Raw genomic sequence first — 13,426 nt, 5'->3', positions numbered from 1 at the left:
TTACTTTTTCCAAATATTTTTATGGAACAAAGGAGACAAGCTGTCCAGTATCATGTCGGTATGAAGGGAAGAAGTCTACTGTCATGTTTAAGGCAACACGGTGTAGAAGTTTAAGACCGAAATCAGCCTGACTGGGTTTAAGTCCTGGCTTCTCTACCTACCAAAAATGTGAAATTTAGTAAGATATTTAACTCTTCAATCCCTTGCATTATTCACACAAAATGGAAGTAACAGTTACATCTAGCACCAAGTGTTTCTGTGGAGATGAAAATGAGGCAGAGTCTGTAAAGATTTAGCACAGTGAGTGGCATATAAATCAATAGTGACTGTCGATGAATTTGATCTATGAATGGACCAGATTTCCTACTTACATGGGGCCATTTGACTTTTGGTATTAACTTCTGAAAACCCAAGAACATTTTTTATAGTACAGTGTTAAAGTAAATGATAAATATTTGATATTAAGTCAATCTTTTAGCTGGAGGGGAAAACACTATACGACTGAAGGTACAAACTTTTCCTACCAGTGGCTCCACCACTTTTGCCAAAATCTGACTTTTCTCTAATGTGGTCCTCGAGCACTCTGTGCTGATTTTAGTGATCACCACACACTATTATACCTGTCTACCTTTTTTCTCTTTCACAAAACTGGGAGTTCCTTGAGTGCAGGTTTGTCTTATTCATTGTTGTTTATTCAGATTTGATTCTAAAATATGAACATAAACATGTCTATTGAATGAGTGAATGCAGAGAAATTTGCAAGCATTTTCTACACGATCAACTCTGATTTTGTTGTTGTCTTTAGTTTTCTTATTCTGTTTTTCTAGTTACTTAAGAATTACTTACAAAGATTGTCAGTGGTCTCTGAACTGGTAAAGATACTCAAGTGATTCCTGGAACCTTGTGACTTCCTCCTCTTTCTTCAGTTCTCAATTTCTGTGTCAGTGGTTTTTTTTCTTTTTTTTACAAAAAATAAGTTTATTAGCTTAACATAATTAGGGCAATTGAACTCTATTTTAATCTCAATATATGAACACAACACATTCAGCTCTATTAGGACAAAGATAAATGTCTAATTAAGCAGGACTTTTGATCAACCTGAGTTTGCAGTTCATGTCCTTTGGCTTTGCTGCATTAGTCATTTTAGAGGATGCATTCAAGTAAGGGTCAAAAAGGCTGCACCCAGGCTGTCAGGGTGGTTTTTACTGATAGTTCTGACATTATGCTATCGTTCAACCTCTGCAAGTACTCACCTATTGATTTATTTTTTACTTGTATGTACATATTAAAAATGGGTTCAAATAATTTTATACATGAATATTTACTAGCATATTTGTGTTTCAGATGAAATAATGATCTTTGATTTTTTGATCTATTTTATGTAAGGTGAAAATTAAACTAAGCAATCTAAATATTTAGAATTAAATTGTCAAATGAAAGCTCTTGAGAAAGCTTGCACTGGCCACTCAGATTCCTTCTTGCCTCCTGAACATAGGATTTGTCTGTAGGTAAACAATCATCTCTTTCTCTATGTACAAAGCCATAAGTTTGCTCAGAAAACGTTTTAACCTGATATTCAAATTTTCATTGTTCTTTCAACTTCTGGGTCCACAAAAAACTTACTCAAGAGAAATCACAGCATCATTTTCAGCAAAAATAAATAATGTGGGCATCTTTAAACTGTATATCTTCAAAGCCATCGAAAGACACCCCTGCCCTGAATTCTGAGTATTTTGTCACCACATGACAATCATGCCACCCCAGCAGAATCCGACGATGCTGATTTTCTGTCATGACACTTGTTTCAGCTACTTCCAGACCACATTTACCTCTTTATCTTCCCAGGGTTTCTCATGTTCACCCCCTCGGGGAAGGAGGACCAGTCATAAGAGAGGCACCACGGCTGTTAGCCTGTGGAGAAGTCTGGGACCACAGTTGCATACCCATTTGCTGCCATCATGTCTGCCATATACCTGATAATTGGCAATTGCTAGCCGTATATATCATAGATGATAATCACAGCTTTTACAATGTCAGTGAGGGATTTGCTGACATAGTCAATGATATGCTCAACTTGAACTTCGGGCCCCATCCCCACGGCCAGTGTCACAGGGACAAGGACTAGCTTCGTTGACCAATGCAAATATTCAAGTACTGAACTTGTCCCTTCCATCAGCGCTGGAAGAGGCTTCTGCGACTCCGCCGCGTAAGCCCCGACCTGGCCTTTAAACGGCTCCGCACCTGCGCTGGGGCTACAGAGAGGGCAGGACCAACCCAGCAGGAGGCGCCTCCGTTTCCTTGAGAAGTGGACAAGGGTCCAAAGGCTGCAGGGAACTCAGGAGCCCGAGACTCGGGGGGGGGGGGCGGGGGGGGGCGCGTGAGGATGCAGGTACCAGAGGGTGGGAGTGCTGGGACAGGAGCTGTGGAGGGAAGATTTGGGAAGAGGTGGGGAAGAGAGGGCTGGTAGGAGGACGGAGACAGGCCTGGACAGAAGGTGGGGAGAATGAGAGAAAGAAGTGGGGAGAGGGGATGGGAGACCTGGAGGGAACGGGGAGAATTTTGAGGATGGAAGGGGGCTGCTGGGAGGGAAAGCTGGAGAAGGTGGAGGACCGAGAGGAAGAGGGTGATAAATGGTTTTTAAAATGATAATTTTGAGAAGATAAGTTCAGATATATAGAATTAAATGTTATGAGAAAAAATGCAAATAAGTTCATGGACGCACGTAATTATAAAATGATTTACCAATCCATTCCTGCTATCTGCATCCATATGGCGCTGTGTCATTGCGTTTCAGATTCTTCTACAAATGTCTGTTTCCTGGAGGGCCTGTGTAGAGGATGTTTATTTTACAAGGGCAATAAATAATGTTGTGAAGATTAATGAAGTGGAAAAAGAAAGTGATTCTAAGCCTAAATGATATTGGCCTGCAAATGTCTCTAAGTGGCGAAGATATTGTAAATAATGGTAAAGGTTTGCATCTTCTGATTTTTTTTAGAAAAGTTGTGAGTCTGGAGAACAGTCATGCATAAAATACAGAATTTTTATAAACCACTCTATTATTAATACTTTGCATTGGTGTGGTACATTTGTTACAATTGATGAAAGCACGAATTTAATAATTGTACGATTAAATGTAATCCATGATTTAACTTAGGTTCTCCCTTTGTGTTATGCAGTCCCAAGGGTTTTTCTTTTTAATTTTTATTCTAATACCACATACACAACCAAACATTTCCCCTTTTAACATACTCAGATATATATCTGAGTGCTATTAATTATATCCACATTGTTGTGTTACTGTCACCACCATCCGTTACTGAAACATTTCTACCCTTCCAAACAGAAATTCTGTACAATTTACGCCTTAAAATCTCTACTCCCTATCTTCTGATGTTTAAATTAGACAAGGATGCTAATTTAATATTTTTGAATTTAGAGAGATTTGAAATCCATTCAAATTGTCACTCTTGCATTCCCAATCAGTACATACATACACACGCATACACACAGAAACTGTGGCTAATTCTCAAACATGCTAGCAAAATCTGAGATACCCAGATAAATTATGGTAAGATAACTTAGAAATGTTTTCAGAGTCTTGCTAATTGAAAAAGTGCTGTTCACATATTTATTGAGGACATCAAATGTGCCAAAATACTGCATTTATGTGTATGCAATTCTGATACATTCTTGATTTCCCAAAGGTCAGTTGTTTGGCTTGTGAAAGGTAATTGCACTAGAGAAGACAGGTTAGTTAAAAGAGGCACTGGGCTAGGAGTGAAAGTCCCATGTACAAGTACAATGCTCGTCAATTTATCGCTCTGAGGTCTCTGACATATCATTCATTTTCATATACGTTTCCACAGATTTTCGAAAACACTAAAGGACTTCATTAAAAAAAAATAGTAGTCCACATGGAAAAATTGTAAATATCAAGAAAAATTAGCATCAAAGTCTAACAGCGAAAGTAGTCTACTCTGATTTGGAATGGTCTGTTGTAAAATTTTGAGCTGCTTCCCTCTAGTCATTCAGGGAAATAACATGAAACATCACGAGTCTTTTTCAGATCTGACTCAATCTCATATTTGTGCTCTTCTCTTCAATGACAGAGAGGAATATAACCTACTTTCCACTAGTATATTGGGCAAAGCAGGGTTTCATGTCTTCCCATAAGACTACCTAAATGAACCTATGGCAAGTCATAATTGTCCACTTCTCCCTGGACCCCTCCACTAGAATGAGACACCCATAAGGCAAAGGAACTTTCTCACTCATCATGTATCACTATGGCTAGCATGATGGTTAACCTAGTGAATAGAAACATTTAATACCCTCTGTTTATGTTTTAAGTTAGTGTATGGAGTTTACAAAGCATTGGTAAATGCTCTTTTTAAAAACTTGAATCTTGAAAAATGGAGAGTACAGTGGCTAAGAATTCTTAATGTTACAACTCCGGATGGAGAGAAACTGCCATTTTATCACATACCAGTTTAGGATTCACTGAAGTAGGAATAGAAAGTAAAAATGTTACCACATTGATTTTTCTCACCTACCTCAGGTAAAGATTTTGTTTCCCCTAATTCCAAATTATTTGAAGTCACACCAGAATCATACTCATACAGTATGTGCACATGCAACTGTGTTTTAAGCTAACTGTTTAGTGCATTTTTTCTCATTCTATTGTGGGTTCAGTAATGTTATCTAAATTGCTTTATTTCCCTTATGTAAATTTGAGCATAAGCATTTATTTAAGTCAGATTATAAAGCAATAACTGAGCTAGATCAATCATAAATAATTCAAAATTTTCATGCCTAAAATTGACCAGTGAATAAAATTTGCCCTCTTGAATCAGAGAACTTGGGTTCAATTGTGGTATTACAACTTGTTAATTATGTAAAATGAAGTGTTGTTTAAACTACCTAAGTTTCAGTTTCTTCAACTATAAAAGGAGAGATAATAAAATTAACTTCTTTTTTCAATGCTTTATATGTATCAGGTATGTTCTAATTAAATCCTTATGGCATCCTTTGAGTCAGGTTGTACTGTTTCTTTGTTCATTGTATGATTGCAGTGAAGTTAAACGAATGGACCAGGTTAAAAAATATATTAAGAAATAAAAGGGATATTGAAATTCTGTCAGTCAAATTCTAGAGACACTTCATTATTGTGCCTCTTGGTGACTCTAGATGATATGAAGTAAAAGATCTGCCTAGAAAGACTCTGGCACCTATGGCCTCTCACCTATTACAATATCATAAAGAGAAAAAGAGAAAAAAAAAAAAACAGTTGCTCTTGTTTCTGCCACTGCTATTACTACAATTACTAACACTTCTAGCAGTGATCCCTCTTTTCTGTCAAGGCATTTACAGATTACAACAGCTTTTTCCAGATGACTGTCTTCTTTTTTCTAAGAATAAAAATCCACCAACGAAGTTTTAAAGCTAAAAATAACAAAAGCTTACAGGGACACTTTATAAAGTTTTAACTAACATACCTCAATCTCAAGGGACATATCTTCTAAACTATACTTCCTGAAAATTGTCACCTGGTCTCAGAACTATATTATTTGCTTCTCAAATACACATTGTTGCAAAGGAATTGAGTCCTAACCTTCTCATTTGGACTCATTATATTTATATAGTGCTTCTTGATTACAATTCACTTTCATCCATAATAACTAAAATGGAAGATATCATTTCTATCCGTAGCTAATGTGGTTTGGAGGATTCATTTTTAGAGAACACAACATTACACTTTAAGCATGCATAATCCACTCACACAGGGAATTCAAAGTCCTAAAATCCTCTCTGGCTTGGGAAAATTTGTGCCATGACGTTGGGCTTGAACAAGCATTTTGTAGAAAGATTTAAACTGGTTTATCTCTAGTACAAAGGTTAAAACACTTGCAGCACTTTTGAATATTTTCAGTCTGTCCTCAATAAATATCCTCAATTGTACTAGGGTGCTGTGCTTTCCTGGCAGGCATGGCCTCTTGTGGTGAATTATACTTTTAAGGTTGGAACTGTTCAACATCTTTTGAACTCCTACTGCTTCTGCCCTGTTCATTAAGCTGTGCACATAATTCAAATCCACATTGTACAATCAGAGACAAAAATGGACAATTTTAAACCACAGGTCCTGTTCACATTTTTTTTTAACTTTTTTTATTAATTAAAAAAAATTAACAAACAAAACATTTAGAAATCATTCCATTCTACATATATAATCAGTAATTCTTAATATCATCACATAGTTGCATATTCATCATTTCTTAGTACATTTGCATCGATTTAGAAAAGGAAATAAAAAGACAACAGAAAAAGAAATAAAATGATAATAGAGAAAAAAGACTATACTTACCATACCCCTTACCCCTCGCTTTCACTTACCACTATTTCAAACTGAATTTATTTTAACATTGTTCCCCCTATTATTTATTTTTATTCCATATGTTCTACTCTTCTGTTGATATAGTAGCTAAAAGGAGCATCAGACATAAGGTTTTCACATTCACAGAGTCTCATTGTGAAAGCTATATCATTGTTCAATCATCATCAAGAAACATGGCTACTGGAACACAGCGCTACATTTTCAGGCAATTCCCTCCAGCCTCTCCGCTACATCTTGAACAACAAGGTGATATCTACTTAATGTGTAAGAATAACCTCCAGGATAACCTCTCGACTCTGTTTGGAATCTCTCAGCCATTGACACTTAGTCTCATTTTACTCTTCCCCCTTTTGGTCGAGAAGGTTCTCTCAGTCTCTTGATGTTAATTCTCAGCTCATTCTAGGGTTTTTCTCAGTCTTTTGATGCTGAGTCTCAACTCATTCCAGGATTTTTGTCCCACATTGCCAGGAAGGTCCATGACTGCTCATCATATTGGCTGGAGAGAGAGGCCACATCTGAGCAACAGAAGAGGCTCTCTTGGGGGTGACTCTTAGGCCTAAATTTTAAGTAGACTTGACCTATCTTTTGTGGGGTTAAGTTTCATGTGAACAAACCCCATGACTGGGGGCTCAGGCTATAGCTTTGGTTGTCCACACTGCTTGTGAGAATATCAAGAATTCAACTTTGGGAAGTTGAACTTCTCCCCACTCTCACCATTCCCCGAAGGGGGCCTGCAAATACTTTTCCAGTCACTGATCAAATCACTCTGGGACTTATCGGGGGATTACTCTGGACAAACCAACAAAATCTCATGTGCTACCTGAGATTCCAAGTACTCATGACATTCAATCAAACTATTTACATGAGTTATATTAGGAAATGCTCTAGTCAAAATCTAAATTTTGTAACAAATAAACATTTTTTGCTTTAGTCTCACACATAAGGTGACATTTTAAAGTATTAATTGTCATCTATTTTCAGCACCCTGCAATAATGACAATCCTTTGCTCTTCCTCCTGCAAAAACTTTTTAAAAATTTGTACATTGTACATTTCACTATTGTTATACACTCTAGGCCTGTTCACATTTTAAGATGTATTTCTAATTATTTTATCTTCACACAATGATATCCCTTGTACTTCCTAAAGTAATGTTTTTAGTAGACACTATAATATTTATGCTTAAATCTTATTTTTCCCTAATTATTTAAAATACAAATTCCTAATGACCATTACTTGTCAAGTTTGTGTGGCTAAAGAGGAAATACAGTAACTCTAAAAGCTCTAATTTTCCATAAACATTTTTGTAAAAATCACATGTCCTTTTAGAAGTCAGAAAGCAGCATGCTTCCTTCTGAATATGTCAGTCATAATGCACTCAAATGGCTGTTTTTATTTAGCTTTACCATGCAAATGCAAAGTGACCAAAAAAACAAGTTTTTTCCCTGCCATTCCAGTATTGGTACAAAATAAGCAAAATGCAAGATTTAGCTGAGCTTTTGTGGAATATAACATTGAAAATTTCCCATTGACAAGAATTTTATCAAAAGGACAGTGAACCAACAGCATTCTCTCCTAATGTCAGTGAAATTATATAAAAACAGTAATAATATAAGCTCATTGACTCTATAGTGCAATACACATGCAACACTTTTAAAATGCTTGAGAAGTTGAATATACTATGAACATCTCATCATCGCCTCTATTTAGTAATGGATGCACAATTTTAAGCTATGGGGAGAACTTTAAAGTTAATATTTGAGTTTGGAGCACATGCGTGTATCAATTTTCTGCACAAACAGTGTGTAAGATTTTCCAGAAGTATATACTGCTCAAAGATTGGATAAATTCTTGGAAAAAAGAGTGTGAAATCCCAATGATTAAAAAGCATTAATATATTTATTCATAAAGAACATTAAAAATAAAAATAATTAACAGCAGTGAAATATATATCTGAATGTGGTTAAAAGGGAAAGTGTAAGGTTATATATATGGTATTAGAATAAGAGTTTTTAAAAAAATACATGGAAATGCACAATACAGTGAACCCTAAGTTAAACCATGTACTATAGTTAATAGTACAATTATAAAAATGTTTCCATCAATTGGGGCAAAAAAATATACGACACTGATATAAGGTGTTAACAATAAAGTTGTGTATGATAATTGTATTCGTGATTGTTCTGTAACCGCATGACTGCTCTAACAAAAACAAATAAATAAATTCAATGAATTACGTTTTTAAATAAAGAGATTTCCCCCATAACAATGATCATCATATGACATTGTATATATTCATTTTTAAATTCATTTAATATCTACTTCCCTGTCTGAAATGTAAGATTCATAGGAAAGGGATGGTTTTTTTTTTGGGGGGGGGGAGCTTCTCTGCTGTATATACAACTGGTAGAAATAAATATATGTTGAATATGTTGATTAAAAGAATGGGAAAAAATATCTCCATCATTTATACCAAGTGTGTCTGTATATCCTGTTTTCTTCCTCAGGCCTAGCAGAGTAGATAAAATGGCATTTAGGTTTATTGCTTACAAAGAAGTCTTTTGTTCTCTTTTTCTTAGTCCTCTGCCATCCATGTCCGGTGCTGTATAGAAAATCTCTAGTACTAATATTGTCTCATCAATGTTCTGGTGCATGTGTGTTTAATGAAATACTGGGTTATTTACCCAGACAAAATCCATGCCCATCTCTACTAACCACTAGTAGCTCTTCTAGTCAGCAGGTCCAAGAAGGTGAAGACCGAGTTCACAGACTATGATGACAAGCTCAGTTCTCATACTCTACCGCCTTTTCCTTTCCCAGCTGTAAGCCACATCCCTAAGGTGGAAAAATCCTAAACAGAAGAAAGTTCTATTCAATGTTCTTCAGTTCAGGGTTCAATCTAAACCTTTTACTTAAAAAAAAATTCCATCTCAAATATTTATCGAATACTTACTAAAAGTCAGCTGCTCTCTGATTTTAGAATCTAGTTAGAGTTAGAATTAGAGATGATTTTCCAATAAATTAAATTTTGAAACATCCATTTAGTTACAGAGTTCTTTGAGAAATAAATGGAACATAGTACTCAGATTATGAGCTACTATATTAGGAGATTTTTAAATGACATCTCCTAGTAGCAGTCATGACTCAATGTTGTGATTAAGTTAATTGTACTACTGCATCGTTTCTAAGCTCCAGTCTCATGAATTTCCCCAGCCCCTCTAAATTAAGGACTGCTGTTTCTAAATGCTTCTAAACCCTACTTTATCAATTTGCTAATGGCAAGCCAGTAGTAATCCCTGGGAGCGCTAACACAGTATGTAATGCTCTCTCCTACACAACACTTCAGCCTGATTCCTGAATGCCCTAACACTATGCTCAAGATACTTGTTGGACCACCCTAACATATCAACATGGAAAACTTCTGTTACCAGCCATCATCTTTGATTGCCGATTTGTACTGCCTGCTCCCATTATTTGTACCAATGTACTGTTCAGAAACAAGAGTGCCTTCACATACTCTCCCTTTTTACTTGTTTCAATCCACAATGATGATTTACCAGGGGTACCAGATCAGTAATGACATTCATGGGTTTTTATAAAATAGCAACTTGTAAAGTTTGGGTGTTAATTATTCTGGTTTATTAATATTAAAAAATCACTTTTTTGGGTATTATATCACAAGAAGCTATCTGCTCCAACTGTATATGTTTTTATTTAAAAAGAATCATTATTTTCCCATTATAAATATTCATTATAAGGAGCAACTCTTGAGAAACATGAATGGAAAGAGAAGTATAGAGCAGTAATAATGATGTCTTCAACTCTATCTTTAGAAAATCTTAAGGATTGGAAAGTTCAAACCATTTATTTTGAAAATGGAAGGCACAAAAATAAAGTTGAAAATTCTAACAGATCAGAGTCTTTACCTCCTGGTCAATTGGCTTATATGTCATGAACATTTTAATTTATATTAGCAGAACACATGGAGTCAAAATAAGCATTTGGGATAACACCATCTGATTTAAAAAGATCTAGGTTTCCATATACAAAGTTTCACTGAAGTCAGGGTAGGTTTTGGTTGTTTTCTAAACTTTACATATTTTTTAAAGGATTATGTTGTACATTGTTTGACAAAAAAAATAACCATTTGTTTCCTCAGTTTCCAATTAAAAGTATAGAGATTGTTAAATCAAACTAGTGCTCCTATATCCTTTGTGATTATACTTTCTACAGAGAGTTGTCTGATTTTCTTTGTAGAGAGGTACAGTTTTCAAGGTATAGGAAGATAATTATAATAATTCTGCAGTGTGTAAATGAGAGTATTAATCAGGTAGGTAATTTGTTATAATCACCCACATACTGACCCTCCCTGGTTATTTTTATTACCTTACCCCTCCTTTTAACATCCCTTGATTACATTCATATTTTGGAAGAGTGATGTACTACTTAAATATTTCCCTTCATACCTAAAAGTCTGCCTAATATGAACACATCAAAAAAAAAGTGATGGAAGGAATCATTAGAACTATAAATATTGGTGTACTAGACTAATTGTAAACAGGAAGCATTGCAAATATATTTCTGGGAAACCTACTTTCTTGAGTATGAAAATGATGTGCAATAATCTTTCTTCTATGAAGAAAAGAAATATAATAAGCTTGCTACTAATGTCTAAGTACTGAAGTACAATTTTTGTCCAAGAAATGAGAAATTTAATCTTTACTTTTTTAACTTTTGGTTTGATTTTGAACTTCTTGAATTGCTTCAAGGCACAGTTCACTGATAAGCTTGTCAAGGTTTCTATTAGGAAACAGAGAAACTGAAATTTAGGAGTGATTGTAGAAAAATCTCCACCACACTTGCAATACTGAAGGAATATCTCACATAATCTAGACACTTACTATTCTTAGGGTTAGTTAAAATACCGATAGAAAGACTTTCTTGTACTTTTCACTTTGGTAGACTCTGAAACAACCTATTTCTTGAAATGGAGGTTTACAACAAAACGAAATATAAGTGAAACCTAGAAAAAAAGTAAAACTCAAGAATGAAATTAAAACTATTCTAGGGTGCACGGGTAATTCAGTGGTAGAATGCTTGCCTTTCACGTGGGAGACCCGGGTTCGATTGCCGGACCATGTACCTCCCCCAAAAACAAAAACAAAAAAACAAACTTTTCTATTTCGATTTTCATATACAAACATACAAAACTAGCTTATGCTAGTTTACATAAGCTACTTGTGTCGACTTTTTCTCATATACTTAGAGAGGGCTGTGGTATGTGTGTATGTGTGTCCCTGCATGAAGAACCTACCTGGCAATTGTTCTTTCTCATTGTTTCAAATTAGTTAAGTTGGATTTTTAAATTTTTAGGTCTGGGTGGAGGTCAGGTGTGACATAATGGGCAAACCAAGGCCATAACACATGGGACAAAACAGAGGAAGAGAAGTGTCCTCAAGGGTCAGTGGGAAGCTGCATCAGCTCTGGTGACCCAGCCAGCAGATGAGGGGCACACAGGCAGAGTGAGACAGGCTTTAGGCTTCTGCTTTTACTGTGGTTCAGGGCTGGAGGTTTGTAGACTACCTGTGGTAGTTGGGAATTGGTTAGTTTAATGCAAACACAAGTGAATAGGGGAAGGGAATGGTAGTCCACGTGCCATTGGGGATGGGTAACTTACCATTTGGGAACAGCAGGGGGTTCTGAATGAGGTGTCAGTGGATTAGTTGGGGTGGGTGTGGCCACAGATGTGGATTTGAGCTCTGGGAAGTCGAGCCCCAGGGATGCAAGGCTATTCATTAACTAGACCGAAGATCAGTGTTGAGGTATATGTCTAACCCTAAGTAAGATAGAAGGTGAGACAGCCCACACACACACACAAAGACTGTTATGTTCTGAAACTCATTTTGTGCTACTTACTGTTTAGAAGTCCTGAATATGTGCCCTCTTGTAGGATCTTGAGCCCTCTGTATGGATAGCAGCCAAAGTATAAATATTGGGGAGACTACAGTTCTCTTTATTATATATTCTAATTATTTTTTACACCTACCACATAAGACTTAGCAAGATTATCAGATTTTACCAATATGTCTGAGGAAGTTTAAAGCAATGCAGATAACTCAGAATTAAATGTTAGACTCCTCTGATTTAGAAATCCTTTTTAATCTAACCACTGGAAACTACTCACTGACCGTCTTCAGTGGCAGGCTTCCTGCCATGAAGTGTGTCTTCTTTCTTTCTTCCCACTCTTCCCCTTACCTTCCTTTCTTTTCTTGTCTTCTGATCATCCTTTCCTTCCCCACTGCCTTTCCACACTTTTCCCCAAGCTGTCTCGCAAGCTTTCTTATTCTCAATCTCACTCTCTCTCTCAAGTCTCTCGATGATTTTCCTTTGCTCTCTTATTTTGTCACTCTCTTATTTCCATTCATATTCTCATACTTTTAAAAACCTCTTTATCTTCTTCAATAAAAGCAGCCTGTGAAGGTATTTCTTCTTAATTAAGTAATAATTCCTCATTAAGAGACACTCTGGTTCCAGCTCATAAAATAATCATTCCTTCAATCCAATACACAAGTAATAATTTTATGTATAATGAAAGAAAAATCTATATAGGCATGCATTTGACTCCTCATCAATGTGAAAATGTGACTTATCATTATTCCTTTTATTCATATCAATAAATTTTAGGGTAATATACAAAATCTGAATATTTCTTTATATATATAAATAAAGATGTTAATGGCTTGGAAAATTATACATTGCAATTATAATCTCATATAAACATGTAAGGGTATTAAGTAGACTGGAAAATTAGGACCACAGAACTCATAAGAAAATTAGGACCATATATTTGATTATTGAAAATTTATCATGAAATCTTAAAGGCACACAAAAGAATGTTAAAAAAGATAAAGAGCAAAGACCCCCATGTACCCATTACCCAACTTAAAATTAAAATGTAATTTTTTCCTGTTTGACTGCATAATATTCCCTTCCATGAGAGGTCATCACCATCTTCCATAAACATTCACATTGATAT

General features: G+C 35.6%; 1 pseudogene; it reads right to left on the bottom strand.

The window, feature by feature from the left end:
* Positions 1–1,407: 1,407 nt before the first annotated feature.
* On the bottom strand, positions 1,408–12,186 carry LOC143645079 (carboxymethylenebutenolidase homolog pseudogene; annotated as a pseudogene).
* Between the last annotated feature and the right edge of the window lie 1,240 nt (positions 12,187–13,426).

The sequence above is a fragment of the Tamandua tetradactyla genome, chromosome 8 (genome assembly GCF_023851605.1).
Source record: "Tamandua tetradactyla isolate mTamTet1 chromosome 8, mTamTet1.pri, whole genome shotgun sequence".
Lineage (NCBI taxonomy): Eukaryota > Metazoa > Chordata > Mammalia > Pilosa > Myrmecophagidae > Tamandua > Tamandua tetradactyla.
This window is presented reverse-complemented; position numbering and strand designations above follow the sequence as displayed.